Here is a 19,264-nt window from a genome sequence, read left to right as displayed (position 1 = left end):
GACCTCAGGGTTCCCTACCAAGTAACACAGTGATAAATCCATGAGAACAAGTAAATGCAATAACTTTAAGAAGTGGAATAGTTTTAGAAGGGGTTGAACAAAAAGGGAAAGATGAGAACACACTAAGTAAAGCGAAGGAAGAATCTAATGAAGAATTCGAGGAATAAGTCATGGTTGAAGAGAAGCCAACGAGTCCTAGAGAAGAAGAAACAAAGAGGGAAGAGAGGCCAAGGCAAAAGAAAGCAAAATTGCCATTTCCTGAGATACCACCGGAGTTGGTACATCATACTCCTCCTGTTCCTTTTCCTCAGAGGCTCAGAAAGAAAAATCAGGATAAGCAGTTCATGAAATTCCTTGATGTATTTAAAAAACTGCATATTAACATTCCTTTGCAGATGCCTTGTAGCAGATGCCGAGCTATGTAAAATCCTCAAGGAAATTCTATCAAACGAAAGGAAGTTGGAAGAGGAGGAAACAGTGATGCTTACAGAAGAGTGCAGTGCCATTCTACAGAAGAAGCTGCCACCAAAACTCAAGGATCCAGGGAGTTTCACTATCCCTTGTGTTATAGGAGATATTACATTTGATATAGTTTTATGTGATCTAGGTGCAAGCATTAATCTAATGCCTTTTTCTGTTTTCAGGAGACTAGGGATTGGTGAAGTGAAGCCAACAACCATATCTTTGCAGCTTGCAGATAGATCCATCAAGCATCTGAGGGGCATAGTTAAAGATGTACTGGTTAAGGTGGACAAAGTCATCTTTCCTTCAGACTTTGTTGTGTTGGATATGGAAGAGGACAAAGAAATGCCTTTCATCTTGGGACGACCATTTCTTGCCACTGGAAGAGCCTTAATTGATGTACAAGAAGGGAAATTGCTTTTAAGGGTCCAAGATGAAACGGTGGCATTCAATGTCTTTGAGGCCATGAAATTTCCATCAGAGTTAGATTCATACTTTAGTGTATACTTGGTGGATAGACTTGTAGCAGATGCTATCGAAGAAAACACCCCTCAACTACATTTAGAAGCTTACATTGCCCAATAAAAAATAACAGAGGTATATGAGCTGGTGAAGAATGAGTGTGCTAGGCTTTTGGAAGCACTTCAACCGATAAAAGCAAGCCAAGATCCATAATTTGAAGATTTTGACATAGAAAAAAAGAAGGAAAAGGCAAGAACGGAAGAACCTCTAAAACTTGAACTGAAGCCTTTACCATCTCACCTCAAATATGTATATCTTGGTGAATCAGAATCCTTTCCAATGATCATCAATGCAAAGCTGAGTAAATTGGAGGAAGACAGGTTGATTCGGGTGTTAAGAGAACATAGATCAGCAATTGGATGGACCATATCAGACATTAAAGGCATCTCTCCATCTTTTTGTATGCACAAGATACTCATGGAAGATGATGACACGCCTAGGGTGCAGCCGCAACGGAGATTGAATCCTTCTATGAAGGAAGTGGTGAGAAAGGAAGTGGTGAAACTCTTAGATACGGGCATCAGCTACCCTATTTCAGATAGTCCTTGGGTGAGCCCAGTGCAAGTGGTTCCAAAGAAAAGAGGTATCACAGTAATAAAGAATGACAACAATGAATTGATACCAACTAGAAAAGTCACGGGTTGGAGGGTGTGCATCGACTACAAAAAACTGAATGAAGCAACAAGGAAGGATCATTTTCCATTTCATTTCATCGATCAAATGTTGGAAAGACTGGCGGAGCATGCTTATTATTGTTTCCTAGATGGCTTTTCAGGTTATAATCAGATTGCCATTACTCTTGAAGATCAAGAGAATATGACATTCACTTGTCCTTATGGTACCTTTGATTATAGAAGGATGCCTTTTGGGTTGTGCAATGCACCGGCCATATTCTAGCGATGCATGATGTCAATTTTCGGTGACATGGTGGAGCGGCTCATAGAAGTCTTCATGGATGACTTCTCTGTTTTTGGTTCTTCTTTTGATAATTGCCTATCTAACCTCTCATTTGTTTTGCAGCGATGTCAAGGTACAAATTTGGTGCTCAACTGGGAGAAATGTCAATTCATGGTTCAAGAAGGAATAGTACTCGGTCACCGAATTTCTAAGGATGGCATTGAAGTGGATCGAGCCAAAACGGAAGTGATTGAGAAGCTACCACCACCTACAAACAGTAAGACAGTCTAGAGTTTCCTAGGGCATGCAGGGTTCTATAGATGATTTATAAAGGATTTCTTTAAAATTTCTAAACCCCTTTGCAATTTGTTGACTAAGGATGCCTCTTTTGATTTTGATGATGAATGCATGCATGCTTTTCAAACTCTTAAGAATTTATTAGTGTCTACACCCATTATTGCAGTTCCCAATTGGGAACTCCCCTTTGAATTGATATGTGACACTAGTGATTTTGCATTAGGAGTAGTTTTAGGACAAAGGAAGAACAAAGTTTTGCATGTAATTTAGTATGCTAGCAAGACACTAACCGATGCATAGTTGAATTACACCACTACTGAAAAATAGCTGTTAGTCGTTTTTGCATTTGACAAATTTCGCTCTTATTTACTAGGTGCTAAGGTGATTGTCTACATGGACCATTTAGCACTCAAGCACCTGCTGGCAAAACAAGAAGCAAAACCCAGGCTGATTAGATGGACCCTACTGCTGCCATAGATGATCATTTCCTAACAGTGGTATTAAAGCATAGGGTACCAGATTTTACAGTTTTTGTGAATGGTTGATTATATGTATTTGATTGATAACATGTTGCCTTGATGAATCTGCAAAAAATCTGCCATGAAAGCATGTTTTAAGAACTCAATTAATTGATTAATTTAATTTGTTGATGATCTGCGATTTGGAATATATTGGGTTATGGATTTTTGTTGAAATCAGTAGTTTAGATTGATTGCAAAATTCGTTTGGCATATTTTGGTTGCTGGTTGAACTGATTTGTTGGTACAGATCAGTGTACGCTTGCTGCGGCAAAATAAACCATCGCTGCGGCGTGCGTTGTTGGCGTACACGCTGATTGCATAATCAGCGCTTGCCCCGGCGATATAACCCATCACCGCGGCAAACACACATGGAGCATGAACGCAAAGTTAATCAGCACACACTGCAGAGATCTAACCCATCGCCACAGCGAGCGCACTTCCGAGTGCGTAGGGGCCAAATTGAAAAGTTTCAAAACTTTTAGACCAAATTGTAGATCTACAAATTATCAGGGGGTAACTAATAATTCACTCACCCAATTCAAAAATTGATTGTTTTTGAAATATATGCCATGTGCTTGTTTGTATATTGCATGGTGCCCGGTACATGAGCCTTAGACCTATGGTGAATGTTTTAAAATTTTTAGGTATGTATGGTTGTAATTTATTTAATAAGGCCTGTGTGTCCTGCCTGTCTCCTCTTCTCGATGTACATTCTCTTCTTATCTCATTCCCCTCGAATTTAAATCGAGGTTTCTAAATTTGTTGATGTAAAATTAGTTTGCAATTAATTTTATTGTAAATTTAGAATGATGTTTTTGTAATGTATTTGAAGACGGATCAAGGAAGAGACAATCATACTTTAAGACTCAAGATTTTATTACAGGACCCCTAGGTGACCTACCGATTCCTCTAGGCTCGAGGAAATTGATTTTTAGTTGGGCCATGTACCGGCACGTTTTAATATTTTGTTTAGAATGCATGCTAAGGTTGAATGTTCAATAACATGCCAAACAATGTCATTCTAACAAAGATAATAATCTGGTGAGACATTAAATAACAAACCCTCAATTAAAGTATATTAAGTCACATAAGCCTTCCATCACCATGGTTTTAATCAAACCATTGTTCGTCGAAACCTTGTTCACCAAAGCGAAGGGTACACTTCTGCCAATGGGAGGTTATAATGCATTGGAGTTTTTCTTAATGGTGATGGGTCGACTTAAAATGACGGTTTTGCTTGTTCGCCAAAGCGAAGGTTGATAAACACATCATAGGCATAGTAGAGAAGTACACATATTGTGTGTACGTGGTGGCATGTAGTGTCCACTCTACTGATACTGAGAATCACACTTGAGGATGATGGTTAGGGCCATTGGATTGTGTGATTGGCTTGTTGGCTTCTTCACATTTGAGGTTGATAGTAGGAGCTATCAACTGGTGTGGATTAAGTTTGTTGGCTTACCTAATCAACCCATTTTGGCTTGTTTGCCAAAGCGAAGGTTCGAAATGGGCTAGATGGGATCTCGGTCCACTAGGAAAGCCAACGGGCTTTCCCGAGTTAATAGTGAGGGCTATTTACTTGAGTAAAATTGTGGGAGCATCGTTTAATAAAAGACCATATTAAATAATAATGAACATGGAACACTTGTAGATTCACTTAAAATTGACCAAAATGATCCCAACATCACTACGACAAATCATCGAGCTGGAAGAGAAATGGAATGGTGAAAATTTCGTTGACTGGTATAGAAGTATAAATAATATACTTCAGTCAAGCAATAGATTATACATCATTGAGCAAGCTCTATCACCAGAGCCTGCTGATAGTTCTATCCATGAGACTGGGTATGTATATGTGAAGCATACACATGATGCAAAAGCATAAATGACTAGATACATTGTGCTTGCATCAATGGCACCATTACTGTGACAGTAGTGCCAAAAAATGGATTTAGCTTCTATTCTTCATTTTCTTCATAGAAATGAGAAGCATATGGTGTCTCGATCATTATTGAGATGTAGGATGGAAGAGGGTATCAAAATTGGCGATCATATACTCAAGTTGACCGAGTATATGAACAAGCTTGAGATTTTGGGATGTGGACTTAATGAAGGTTTAACGATAAACCTAATATTATAGTCTTTGCCAGATTCTTATTCTCAATTTGTCTATGACTTCATTAAGGAAAATAAGAAGAACACCCTTTCCGAGCTTCTGGATTTGTTGAAGGCTACTGAGTTAGGCATGAAAATGTCAGAAACATTGACGTTGGTTGAAGCCAGCTCAAGTGAAAAAGAAAGGGCTCAGAAGTCATTAGAAGGAATTGTTGCAGAAAGAAAAGGCGTTTGTCCTCATTGTGGGAATCCCAACCACTGGAGGAAACATTGCAAGGCCTTCCTAGCAAGAGGGAAGAAGAATGTTACTTCTTCGACAGGTAAGTTTTTGAGATCAACTTATCCCGTTAACATCTTGGGTTATTAACACAAGATGTGGTTCTCACATTTGATTGATGTGTAAAGACTACGGTAGAGCAGATTGCTAGCCGAGGGAGAGGTGGACCTACCAGTTGAAAATGAAGCACGTCCTGCTGCATTTGCTATATGATCTGATCGTCTGATTTAGCCGATGGGCTTATTTCTTGGAACTTGTGGATTATTATGGTCTTTCTTCAGTTTCTAGAAATTATATTTATGTGTCCACTTAGGACAAATGAGAGTATTAGTTTACTAATGGATTATTGTCCTTGAGTGTAAATAATATTCTTTATGGAACTATTTCATAATAATATGTTCTTAAGAAAGACAATAAGGATAATATCAAAATGACAACTATGCCAACTTTAGCAAGTTGAGCTAAACATACCTAAACGAATGTGGGATAGTATCACAACTCACCCCTCCATATACACCCCAACACAATGGACTATCAGAAAGGAGGAATATGACCTTACTTGACATGGTTAGGTCCATAATGAGTTTTAGTGATCTACCTGCATCATTTTAGGGTTATGCCCTAGAGACTGCGACTCATGTTATCAACCGTGTGCTGTCAAAGTTTGTAGATAAAACTCCATATGAACTATGGAGTAGGCGAAAGCCCAACTTGTCTTATCTAAGGATTTGGGGTTGCGAAGCTTATGTTAAGAAATTAACTTTGAACAAGCTGGGCCTAAAATCCTATAAATTTATATTTGTGGGGTATCCAAAAGAGATTGTTAGAGTATGTGCGCTAGAGCCAATCAATTATTGTAGAATTGACTCTTTGTAATAATGTTCATTGATTAATAAAAGGCATTTTATTCTATATCGCGTAAATCATCATTGTATGTACTGATATATGCCTTTAGAATGGTATAACCGTGACGAGGGTATCAAGTGTTTCAAATCTTGATAGTGAGAACCCTATGAGCACATATGGTGGCCATTCTAGAAACGTTCGTAGCCCTAGTATTATTCTGAAGTAAGGGCACAGATAATACGATAAGGCTATCATAGTGTTGAACGACCCTGTCGAAAGGCAATGACTGATCTCACTTATCAAGGTTGTTTGGTGACAACCTGGTGCAACACATAGGTCCTTGTTGTATGCAAGTTCACTGGACTGACCCACCAGAGGATTCCATATGGATGGTAACCCCAGTATCTATGGAACAAATTATACTAGACAAAGGACGGGATGATGTGCCATAGGAAGTGGTTGAACATCAAGAGAAGGTTACTCCACAAACTGTGGATCAAAGTGAACCACCTTAGGTAGCATAGGAGCTACGTAAATCTGGGAGAGTACGCCATGAGCCCGAGAGATACGGTTATCTCATGACTCAACATGGTGACGTACTGGTCTACCAAGACGATGAACCCAGAACCTACGAAGGCACTATATCGGATCCAGATTTCGTTAAATGGCTTGAAGCCATGAAATCTAAGATGGACTCCATGTACCATAACCAAGTATGGTCTCTAGTGGAACCACTTGTAGAGGTAAAACCCATAGGGTGTAAATGGGTCTTCAAGAAGAAGACTGACATGGATGACAAGGTGCATACTTATAAGGCACGACTGGTTGCCAAAGGTTTCAAACAAATTCATGGTATTGACTATGAAGAAACCTTTGCTTCGGTTGCCATGATTAAATCCATCTGGATTATGCTTACGATTGCTGCATATCATGACTGTGAGATTTGGAAAATGGATGTCAAAACAACTTTCTTGAACGGAAACCTTGAAGAGGATGTGTATATGACACAACCCGATGGTTTCGTTCTTGATAGGCAAGCTGATAGGGTATGCAAGTTGCAGAGATCCATATATGGACTCAAGCAAGCTTCAAGGAACTGGAACATTCATTTTGATGAAGCTGTAAAGGAATTTGGTTTTATCAAGAACGAAGATAAGCCCTATGTTTACAAGAAAGTGAGTGGGAGCGAGTGGCATTAATAGTGTTGTATGTCGATGACATACTTCTGATCGGGAATGACATACCGAACTTACAGTTGGTAAAGACTTGATTATCCAAGTGCTTCTCCATGAAGGACTTAGGGGAAGCAGCCTATATCCTTGGAATAAAGATCTATCGTGATAGATCGCGTAGGTTACTTGGCCTAAGTCAGAGTGCATCTATTGACAAAGTACTGAAAAGATTCAGTATGGAAGAATCCAAGAAGGGATTGCTTCCGATGTCACATGGTGTTTATCTCTCTAAGGAATTGTGTCCTAGAACACAAGATGATAGAGATAGGATGAAGAGGATCCCATATGCATCGGCAATTGGATCCATCATGTATGCCATGCTATGTACTTGGATTGATGTCTCATGTGCTTTGAGCACTTGTAGTAGATATCAATTGCATCCAGGTGAGTGTCACTGGATGGCTATCAAGAATATTCTTAAGTACCTGAAGAGGACTAAGGATATGTTCTTGGTTCATCGAGGGAAAGGTGAGTTCACTGTAAGAGGATACAGTGATGCTACTTTCCAAATAGACAAAGATGATTATCGATCGCAATTTGGGATTACACATTTTATCTCAATATAGCTGCAGTGAGCTGGAAGAGCTCGAATCAGTGTACTACAGCAGATTCTATAATTGATACTAAGTATATCGCATAATTTAATGCAGCCGCGTAGGCAGTTTGGATTAAGAAGCTAATTACTGAATTTGATGTGGTTCCAAGAATTGCTGATCCAGTATAGTTCTACTACGATAACAATGGAGCCATTGTTGTGGCTGAGGAATCATGGTCTCACAAGTACTACAAATGCATACTTAGTTGATTCAATCTGATCTAAGAGATCGATCAGAAAGGGAATGTGCAGATTTGCAGAATACCTACTAACCCACTATTGAAGTTTCTGTTGCAGCAGAAACATGATGGGCACTTGGGTCATTCAATGTTGAGTGCATGAATGATTGGCTATAGTGCAAGTGGGAGATTGTTAGAGTAGGTGCCCTAGAGCCAATCAATTATTATAGAATTGACTCTTTGTAATAATGTTCATTGATCAATAAAAGGCATTTTATTCTATATCGCGTAAATCATCATTGAATGTATTGATATATGTCTTTAGAATGGTAGAACTGTGACGAGGGTATCAAGTGTTTCAAATCTTGATACTGAGAACCCTATGAGCACATATGGTGGCCATTCTAGAAACATCCGTAGCCCCAGTATTGTTCTGAAGTAAAGGCACAGATAATATGGTAAGGCTATAAGTGTTGAATGACCCTGTCGAAAGGCAGTGACTGATCTCACTTGTCAAGGTTGTTTGGTGACACCTTGGTGCAACACATGGGTGCTTGCTGTGGGCAAGTTCAATGGACTAACCCGCCAGAGGATTCCATATGGATGGTAACCCCAGTGTCTATGGAACAAATCCTCTAACGAATGGTGGTGTATGTGATCCTTAGACTTGAGATCACCGAAGCGCCTTGTGCATCGATTGGTGTAGTTTGACACTAGCCTAACACAGTTCTATTCAGAGCTGTCAATACGATAGTGATTGCTGCATCAAGTAGTGTATCAAGACTATGGTGGATAGACAGAGGATTCATCACTCCCAGGTACGGGAGAAGTTATCTCACAACGCAATTCAGTAAATGGCAATGACATTAAAACTGTGGCCACAGTGGGATTGAGTTATTGCTCTATCCAGTTTATAATACAAGTCATTGGTCCAGTAACTGAATACATAATATCGAGAGTAACCGAGGTTGACACTATTTCTATGCCTCGGTCTCATCGAGATAACGGTTGATGAAAGGATCGGATTGTACAGTAACCATATCATTGACAGGTAGCTGCTTCGCTGAATCCGAATCTATCGGGTGGCCATGATGCCTTGTTAGGGGCCAATCTTGGTCTGTGTGTAGTGAGACGATTAATTGGTGTTAATCGCGATACTACACACTACCGGTATGATAAGGAGCCTATGGGTCACACACATAGAAGATAATTTAAGAACCAGTTTACAAGAAGGGTGTTTTCGTCTTTTTAGGTGAAATGATATTTTGGTAATTTCACAGTGCAATTAAATTTGCTGAGGTCGTAGCCTTTATTTAATTTGATATTAAAATTAAATAAGTGAGATTACGTTTAAATATGTGTTCGCATATATTTAAACAAATTATCATTATTGTTAAATATTAATATATTATATATATTAATTTAATTTAATTGAGATAATGATAATTAAAATAAAATATCTTAAAGGGGCTATTTGGATACACGGAGTTGTTTGGGTTGGTGCCCAAGCCCATTCCAAGATGGAATGGGGTATAACGTTGCACTATATAAGTGCAACACTTTGTGAAATAAATTAGAGAATTCATTTTATTCACAAAGCAAAATATTCCAGCCTCTTTTTACTGTCCCACGCCAGATTTCTTTTGCTTGAATCAAGTATTTCATTTGATTTTAATCTTGGTTCTTAAAGGCTAAAGAGGATCTAGCAAATCCCTCTTTAGTTCCTTGAGGTTGTCTTCGTATGGACTACATTGGTTCGATCCTACACTTGGGTCGGTAGCAAAATCTGTTCAGAGACAAACTTGGAGGAGCCTCCAAACGTGCGTATGATTTCTAAACTTTAAACTGATTTTTCTGCAGATTCTATTATAATGTATAAACTGTAATTTTTTTGCCCTGATCTTGGTTCTAAGGAACAATCTATCATGTAAATTATTTTGTTTTCTGCTGCCATAGATGATCGTTTCCTAACAGTATGTACTGCCAAATGAGTGCTCATGGAACTCCAGATTTCGCCGCGGCAAATTTTATTCTTCGCCACGGCATCGTACACACTGCCAAAGTTGGACTTAAAGAAATTCAAGATTTCGGCATTGTAAGCATTGCCAGACTTCGCCACGGCATCGAGCGTCTCGCACAAATGATTCATGAACTTCGTCGCGGCTCAAACTGTTTTTTATATAAGAGCGTGTTGACTCTTCATTTTTCGCGAGAGCTCCCAAAAAATTTCCAAGAACCAAACGCTTCAACCTTCAATAGATTGTTTCTAGTCAAGATTCTTCCCACTACTCCACTCCTTAACCCTTATAAACACTAAATCATCTCAATTTTTCAAGGATTATGCAAGAATTTTTGGAAACCCTAGGTTGACAAAAATTTGGGGATCCTTCAATTTGGGTAGAAATTGGGAAATCAAGGGTGAATCTGAGGTAGGCAAGGTACGAATTGGTGTATCTAGCTTTGATTTTAATCAATTTCAGTTTGTACTTGCTTTATATTTAAGAATTGATTGAAGTGCTTGAGGTTGAATTAGTGCAAATTGTATGGTGATTTTGAGTTGAAAATTGTGGAGTGTGAGTTGTGTGTATTGAGGAAGTGTGGGTTGTGATTTCGAAGTTGGTTGATTGCGTTTGGAAGAGTGGTGATTTTGGGGTGTAAGTGTAAATTTTGAAACCTTAGGGTGAATTGAGGAAGTGATCTTGGGTTGTAGAATTATGCATTGGTGTTGAATTTTCGAGTTAAATCGCTAACTTTATTGACAAAACGAAATGCCATTCAAAACTGTTCCCAGAGGTAAAGGAAAACATGTCGATAATAGATTTGTGAATGAGAAGGCTAAACAGCGTTACGAAGGAGCAATTAAAAGAAAAGACAAAGGTTTTATTGCCGAGAGAAAATTGACCATAGTCAATAAAAAAGCTTGATCCAAGGGAGAGGTTGGGATCTATTTTTGCTTGAACTAGAGCATTTAGCCATAGAGCCAATCGTAAGAGAGTTTTATGCAAACTTCCCTGAGTGTGAGCCCGGGTATGTATATGTGAGGGGTATTAAGGTGCCAATTAGTGCAAAGATTATCAATGAATTTTACTAGATTGATCAAATTGACCGTGATGAGTATGTAGAATTCAAAAAGCAGGAGATTAACTAGGATGAGATTCTTACGGTTATTGCAAAGCCGAGTACCTCTTGGGAAATTTTGAAGAAGGGAAGGAGAAGCATAAAAGGGACTAATTTGACTCCCATGGCTAGAATTTGGCAGTACTATGTCTATGCGAGGATGGTTCCAGAAACGCAGTACAGTTCAGCAATTTTTGAGCGAGCAGTCTTACTTTATGCCATTGCCACTGGAAAGAAAATGGATGTGGGGAATATCATAAAGGAGAGTATAAGGCATGCAGCTAAACCAAGGAGAGGGAGCTTTGCCTTCCCACATCTCATCACTGAGATTTGCACTCGAGCAAGAGTAAAGAAGGCAGATGATGAACCACTTCTTCATCCTTCCCCAGTCCTTGATCAAACCTATTATTTCAAGCTCTTAGGGCGTCCTACCAGTGAAAGAACAAGCTCCAGCTCAAAAAGACCAAGAACCACAAGCACTACCACAACACCTAGTTCAACATCCACGATAAGGGAGCTGTTGCAACAAATCTTGGAAAAAGTGAGCAGAATGGAACGACGTCAAGATTGGATGCAAGTCAGACCCAAATGCTATATGAGATGCAATACAATTACTGCACTAATCTAGGCATTGATGCATCAAACTTCCAATGGCAAGATTGGCAAGAGGAGGAAGAAGATAATGTTATGGAAGAAGATGATGATGAGGAAGAAGAAGAGGAAGACGACGAATGAAGCCTGAAACACTTGTATTTGTATTTTCTGTTTTCATTTCTTTTTGTTTTGTAAATTGGAACTGATTTTCCTTTGTTAGATTGTTAATTGTTGTTGTTTGAATTTTCTGGTTTAGTTTGATAAGATTGAGATCAAGTTGTAATTTTTTCGTATTAATTAGTGAAGATATCTAACACAATGGGCACCATAGATTTTCATTTGCTTTACAAATGATGATGATGAGGAAACCAAGGAATGGATGTTAGGGTGTTGAACGAAAATCAACCTTCACAGATTAATTAGGGGAGTATCTCGTACCCTTTAATTCTGTTTTTCTATTCCTGAGATGTGCATGATGTGACATTGGGGACAATGTCATTTTAAGTTTGGGGGTAGGAAAATTTGAAAAATTTTGTGTTTAGTTTGTTATTGTGTTTTGTGTGTTGTTGCCAATGATGAATTGCATAGGTCTATGATGAGAATATGATTGTTGAGATTTTATTTATGGAAAATGTTCAGCATTGCTTCAAGTTTAGGCTAGTTGATTAACTTTTCTTTTCTTGAGGTTTGTTGAGTGGTTCAACCACCATTTTCATTATTTCGGCATGATTAGAAACATTTTATGTGGTTAAGTGAAGTCTTGATAATGTTGGTGGACTCTAGAACCTAGTTGAGAAGGGTTTTAGGCTAAATTCTAGGAATAGACATTATTGAGGAAATGATTTAGGCAATTTTTCGGAATGTTTAAGCCTTTCTAGCCAACCATGAATAAATTTTTCCCTAGTCACCCATTTGAGCCTTATGAGATTATCACTGTCCTATTTTTCTTGTGCAACCAAAAATGCCCAAAACCTCTCAGCCTAAACATGTTTCATACCCTTTAAGAGAATTCTGGACCTAATGTATGCCACAAAAGAGCTTGGAGAGTTGTGTGAGAATTTGACGAACCAAATCTTAAGTTTAGGGGTTGCAAAAAGGGTAGGAAGAAGGGGTAATTGACCTTAATAAATTGATGTTGTTTGCTTTAAAAAAAAAAAAAAAAAAAAAAGAAATAATAGAAATTTGAGAGTTTAAATTCAGAATCAAAATTAAGAAGTGTATATGTTTGAGGGTTATAAAATGGTTGACACCTTGATTGGGGGTATTTGATAATCCTAGGATTATACTGTTTTATCTATGCTTTTTGGCTGGATTTTGGATACTTCTTCTTAAGTTTGTGCCTGAATGGCATTTAATTTCATATATTTTACGTTTCAGGCCAAAACATGCAGTTAGAGCAAAAACTGAGCAGAATTGAGTTTTTGGACCCAGAATCAAGCGAATTTCAGGAATCGGGAAAGTTCTGATGCGAATTCGAAGCACTATGAAGCTTGTTTCTATTGCGGATCACTAAGATTGAAGAGTCAAGTAAAGAATCAAGTGGAGGGCAGTTTCGTAATGTCAGAAAAGTTCAAAAAAGTTCGCCGCGGCGAGAAAGTCTCAGGTCAGATAGTGAAATAAAATCCAACTCGATGCCGCGGTGAAGTTTATTCTTCGCCGCGGCGAAAACTAAAAATTTTAGTTTATTAAAACTGTGTGTTTTAATTATTTGGGATTAGTCTTAGGGTTTTGGGGTCGACTATTTAAGAGGGACATGGTTATTTTAGAGGGGATTCGACACTTTTTGGAAAGAGAGGAGAAAATTTGAGATTGGAAGCCTTTGGGTTCATCAAATAGGGAATAATTTATTCTCTTTTCGTTATTCCAGCATGTTGAGCTCTGTTTTCACAGCTTTTCTTTTGATTTGCTTTATTTTTAGTATGAACTAACTCACTTTTGGGTTAGGGTTTTGATGTAATTGGGATTTTAATGTCTAATCAATAAATTGATGTTGCTTTCATATTCTATTGCTTGGATTATGTATTTACTCTTATTCTAATTGAAATTAATTGTTGAGCATGATGAGACTGAGAAGTGAATCATGTATTAGCCTCTTAGAGTAAATACCATTGATTGAGTGAACGCTAGAGATAGGTTCGAAGATCCATGAAATCAATTTAAGATTCCACTTAGCTTAACGGACTTGGAACTATTAACCTTCATTTTGTTGGGTGCGGCAGTTTAATAGGGATAAGTAGGAAAACATAGCCTGAGAAGGTATGTTTTACAAGTTAGGGTGTCCGATTTATAATCCTTGCATGTGAACTTAGAAGCAATAGAAATCGTAGATTAAATCGTAAAATCCTAGTGAAGTCAAAACCCTAACCGCTTTGTCTTAATTGATATCTTCTTGAATTGATATTGCTTTCATTAGTTAGATTTTAAATTACATTGTGGATTTTGTTTTAACTTTAGCTTAATTGTCTCCCGCAAATCCAACCATTTTTCGTTTACTCCAACTTGATACAAATTAGGATAATTAGTACTTAACACGCAATCCTCGTGGGAACAATACTTTACTCATCATTCTATTACTTGTTGCAACTAGTGCACTTGCTACACATTGCATGTTCTAAAATCAATGCATCACAAGCCAACAAAATATCATCATTCTTTTACTATTTTATCCCTAAGGCCTGTGCATGGTAGTTAACTTAGCACATAAAAATGAAAAGACTATTTTACCCTTGGAAGTACTGGTAGGGTTTATAGTAATGATTCTTGCATGCTTCAAGTTAAAAAATCTAAAACATCTATATACATTTGAGGCCATGGCTGAATCTCATTCCAAGGAAAAACAATGAACATTTTATTATCTATTTATCAGGCCAAAACAAGAACATGCATGTCACTTTCATAAATGATGAACACAAGAACACTTGGAAAATGTCATTTTTGCTTATAAATTGGAATGCAAGAAGCTTTTAGCTCTTATACCATTTGAAAGATTGATGAATAACATATGGTGGAAACAAGAAAAAAAATAAAAAAGGAACATGCATGTTGGTTATTGTAACACCCACATCGCGGTACGTAGCTTTACGTATTCCCTAATACCTGTAGTTGAATTTTGTTAAAGGTATCTTGAACAAGTGTGAAGAAAATGCCTTAAAATTTGTTTAGGGGTAAAATGGTCTTTTCACTCATAATTAGTTGAAAAAGTGAGAGTGAAAAGAGATAGAATTTCATGGAGAAGTTAATAAAAATGACGGCATTATTGTAATTGACTAAGGGACATAGATGAAATTTCATAGAAAGTGCAAGGGCAAAATGGGAAAGTAGAAGTAATAAATGAGATATTTTGAGTTCATTCTTGAAAACTCTAGAATAAAGAAAAAGAAAGAAAAGAATTAATTGTAAAAAGATAAGAGAAGAGAAGGTTGTTGCGATGGGGAACCCGTGAGTGATAGAGAAGAATAGTCCCCCATACACGCCACTTTCAGTGAGTGGCCTCAGAATCAGAAAGAAGTAAGTGTACAGTTCATTAGAAGTGTATGTGGATGAGAACTGTACCACCAGAATTTACCTACATGCACGTCGCCTTTAGTGAGCAGCCTCAGAATCAGGAAGAAAAGTTGTACAATCCGATAGAAGTGCATGTAAATGAGGACTGTACCCACTCACATGGCCAAGGTTCTGAATCTATGCCTTAACCGAGTCTGATCGACATAGAAAGAAAGAAAAGAAAGAAAGAACAGAACAGAACAGAAAGAAAGAAAGAATAGAAACTGAAAGAAAGAACATAATAGAAAGAAAGAAGAGAAACAGAAAACAGAAAATAGAAAAGAAATTGCATTCTTTATGCATTTATGCACATGCATCATGGCATTCATATTATTCAAAATTAGTTTCTCCAATTGTGCTTACATGTAAGTAAGTGAGAAACAAGAATAGAGAAGAAGAGAGAAGTGTGATGTAAGGAAAGAATTCAGAATATGAGCAACGGAGATAGAAGGGTAGCATAGCGGGTTTACTTACTGAGCAATTAGTTCTCTCCCCATTGTTTTCAATGTTTTTGCAGGTAGTAGATGAGATACGGTCGCTTGGAATGTCAAGATGCGAAAGGGTCGGGCAACACTGTCGAGCTTCTTGAGAAATTTATTTACACTATGTATAGTTTTGTATATATAAAGAAAAACTGGGCCCATTATTTTATACTCATCTACATGTATATTTTCGTAATATATATAGTGAGTTTTACTGTTTATTTTACAAGTATACTAGCTAAAGGGAGAGTCATTACATTTTTGGTATTAGAGCAAAGATTTTGGGATTTGACAGTGTGCCTCTCCTGCCGCATTGATGTTCTGTAGCCGACTACTGTAAGTTATTTCTTTCCTTACTTGTAGTAGATGAGTTCAATGTGTTAACTAAAAGTGTTGGTGTTATGTAGATGAGACGTAGAACTCGAGCAGGTAGTAAGAAGGCAATGAGTACGGGTGAACCTTCCAACCCGTAAGAATTTACTACCCCTGTCCTCGATGAAGCGAGGATCCATAATTATACAGTAAGTCTTGGTAGAGACTCAAGGAGGCTCGATACTAGAAAGCGTTGAGACCCCAGTTATTGTACCGACCCCCAGAAAGGAGAAAGAGAGGCTGGTACCCCCGATAGTGCAGAATCGTATTAAGCTGATATATGGGTTGCCTAGTCAACATCAGCCATCAGCATCAAAGGTACGACGGACCCTATAGTGGCAGAAAAGTGGTTTAGGTCCGTGGAGCGTACGACAGCATTGTTAAAGCTGATGCCACCAATAATAGAGAGGTGAGAAATAAGAAAAGATTTCAATCCAAGAAGAACATGTGGGTTTGGCAGAATAAAAGGTTGAGAACTGTTCCATTAAGAAAGAGTTACTAGATGGTGTTAGTGTGGTAACCAAGGAGATGCTTTTAGGGGAGTCCATGGTGATCCATGGAAGAGAGTTGCCAGTGGATTTGATAGTGTTTGATATGCCCGATTTTCATGTTATTTTGGGCATGGATTTCTTGGGGAGATTTGGATTAGAGATTGATTGCCGGAATAAGAAAGAAAGATTTAATCTTGATGATGGTGATAAGTTTAATTTTGGCGAGGGCCACCAACTTAGTATGTTGATTAGTAGTGTAAAGGCCAGAAATATGCTAAGAAAATGGTGCTCGAGGTATATTGCTCATGTAGTGCACAGTAGTGATGTCCCACAACCAGAGATTCAGATTGTGCCAGTAGTCTGAGAGATTTTAGATGTATTTCTGGAAGTTTTGTCAGGTTTACCTCTGGAAAGAGAAGTTGAATTCACCATTGAACTGGCACCAAGGACAGCACTAATTTCTAAAGCCCCTTACCGGATGGCCCTAGCTGAGCTCCAGGAATTGAAAAAGCAACTTTTGAAACTCTTCGACAAGGGTTTTATTCGCCTTAGCCATTCTCCTTGGGGTGCTCCAATTTTATTTGTAAAGAAGAACGATGGATCCTTACGTATGTGTATAGGTTACAGAGAGTTGAATAAAGTGACAGTGAAGAATAAGTACTCATTACCTCACATAGATGAATTGTTTGATCAGTTGAAAAGAGCAGCTATGTTTTCACAGATTGATTTGAGGTCGGGTTATCACCACGTAAGAGTTGCAGAGCAAGATATTGCCAAGACTGCTTTCCGAACTAGAGATGATCATTATGAGTTTGTGGTGATGCCTTTTGGGTTAACCAATGCCCCAGCAGTCTTTATGGACTTAATGAACCGAGTGTTTTAGGATTGTCTTGATCGATTTATAGTGTTGTTTATTGATGGCATCCTGGTGTATTCTAAGACAAAAGAGGAGCATGAAGAACCCCTAAGATTTGTGCTACAGTAGTTGAGAGATAAGAAGCTATTTGCCAAATTTTCCAAGTGTGAGTTTTGGCTAGATCAAGTTATCTTCCTGGGCCATACTGTTTCAAAGGAAGGTATCTCAGTGGATTTGAGTAAGGTGAGAGCAATTCTAGAATGGCAAAAGCCAAAGACATCTTGGGGCTAGTAGGTTACTCTAGACGGTTTGTAGCAAGGTTTGCTCAGTTAAGCTTACAGCTCTTATGATGAGAATGCAAAATGTCATATTTACCCCCCTTAATGTCTAGTCTTTTATACTTATTTTCTGCCTAAATGTACTCATTATTATTCTATTTTGATTTAGGATGCAAATGGAGGCGTTAATTGCAAAACGGAACTAATTAAGTGAATTCGGACAGTTTCAACATTGTTTTGTAATCTGGGAATAACTCTCTCATCTCCGATTGAGATGATTCAAAATTCTGTGGAACAGTGAGAAATAGATCTACAACTTTCATGTTTTGAGTTTGGAGAGATACTCGCTGCATCAAGGTGGTAATTGGGCTTGAAGTTGACGCACCTGCACTGCCGACGTTCTGGAACATTCTGTCTTGTCATGCAAGTCCAATTATTTGAAGATTTGAAGACATGTGGCACGCAAGTTACAGCTGGACACACAACTTTCCTATTTTGTATTAAGATTTTATTTTATTTTCAATTACTCAGAATTAGGATAAGGTTATTTTGGGATTTTAGAATATTTTTAGGAGATTTAGATTTAGTAGAATTTGAATTCGAATTGGATATGAAGAAAGTGAGATCAGATTAGGTTTTGACACATATCACACACGCCTTTCTCTTCTCTCTTGGGTGGATTTTCGTTTTTCTTTTGAATTTTCATGATGGCCATGAGTGGCTAATTTTCATAACTTGGTCGAAGGAAACAAGACCTCAAAATCAATAAACTGTGAGATCAATCTGTTTTTTTTTTCTTTAAGTGTTCAATTTATGTTTGAGTATTGAATGTTCTTCCATGCATATTTTCATGATTGTTGCGTTTAATTACTAGGAGGCCTACTAGTTTATTAATTGTTGCAATCTACTGCTAAGTTAGATATCAAATCCATAATTGCTTGATTCCTCTAACTTGTGAATCAATTAGGGTTAATAATTTGCTGCGTCAGGAATTAGTAATTCTTAAGAAGAACACTCAACTAAATTAAATGCAATCGCTTGAGTTTGTGTTGTTTAGCTTATCGATCTCTCTAGGTCTTAAGGCTGCCACTAGATTAAATCTTTAGCGTTTGTCTAGGGTTGTTTAGCAGTAAGGTTAATTAGATCGCTTGTTTCTTAATTAATTACAACTAAGGAGAGATAGGAAAATAGTTCCAATGGTGAATATTCAAGGTATGAATTGATTTATTTTTGCATCGATGATCAATTGTAAGATTCTGATGGTGGATGTTGACTTAGACCAAGGTTTGTTATTTTGATTGATTGATTAATTTGAATTGTTGTTTTCCTGAAATTGTTTCCGTTTAACTCAAAAGCCCCCCCCCCCCCCCCCCCCCCCCCCCCCCCCCCCCCCCCCCCCCCCCCCCCTCACCCCCCCCCCCCCCCCCCCCCCCCCCCCCCCCAATACTGGTTCATATAACATTAAATTCAGGTAGACACTCTCCGTGGGAAAGATCCTGACTCACACTACTACATGTGTTTTTAGGTTTTAATTCTGGGTGCCTACGACAGCACGCCATCTTACCAAACATAAGACTCCTTTCATATG

Source organism: Pistacia vera, unplaced genomic scaffold (genome assembly GCF_008641045.1).
Source record: "Pistacia vera cultivar Batoury unplaced genomic scaffold, PisVer_v2 Contig309, whole genome shotgun sequence".
Lineage (NCBI taxonomy): Eukaryota > Viridiplantae > Streptophyta > Magnoliopsida > Sapindales > Anacardiaceae > Pistacia > Pistacia vera.
The sequence above is the reverse complement of the archived record's forward strand: the minus strand, read 5'-3'. Positions refer to the sequence as shown.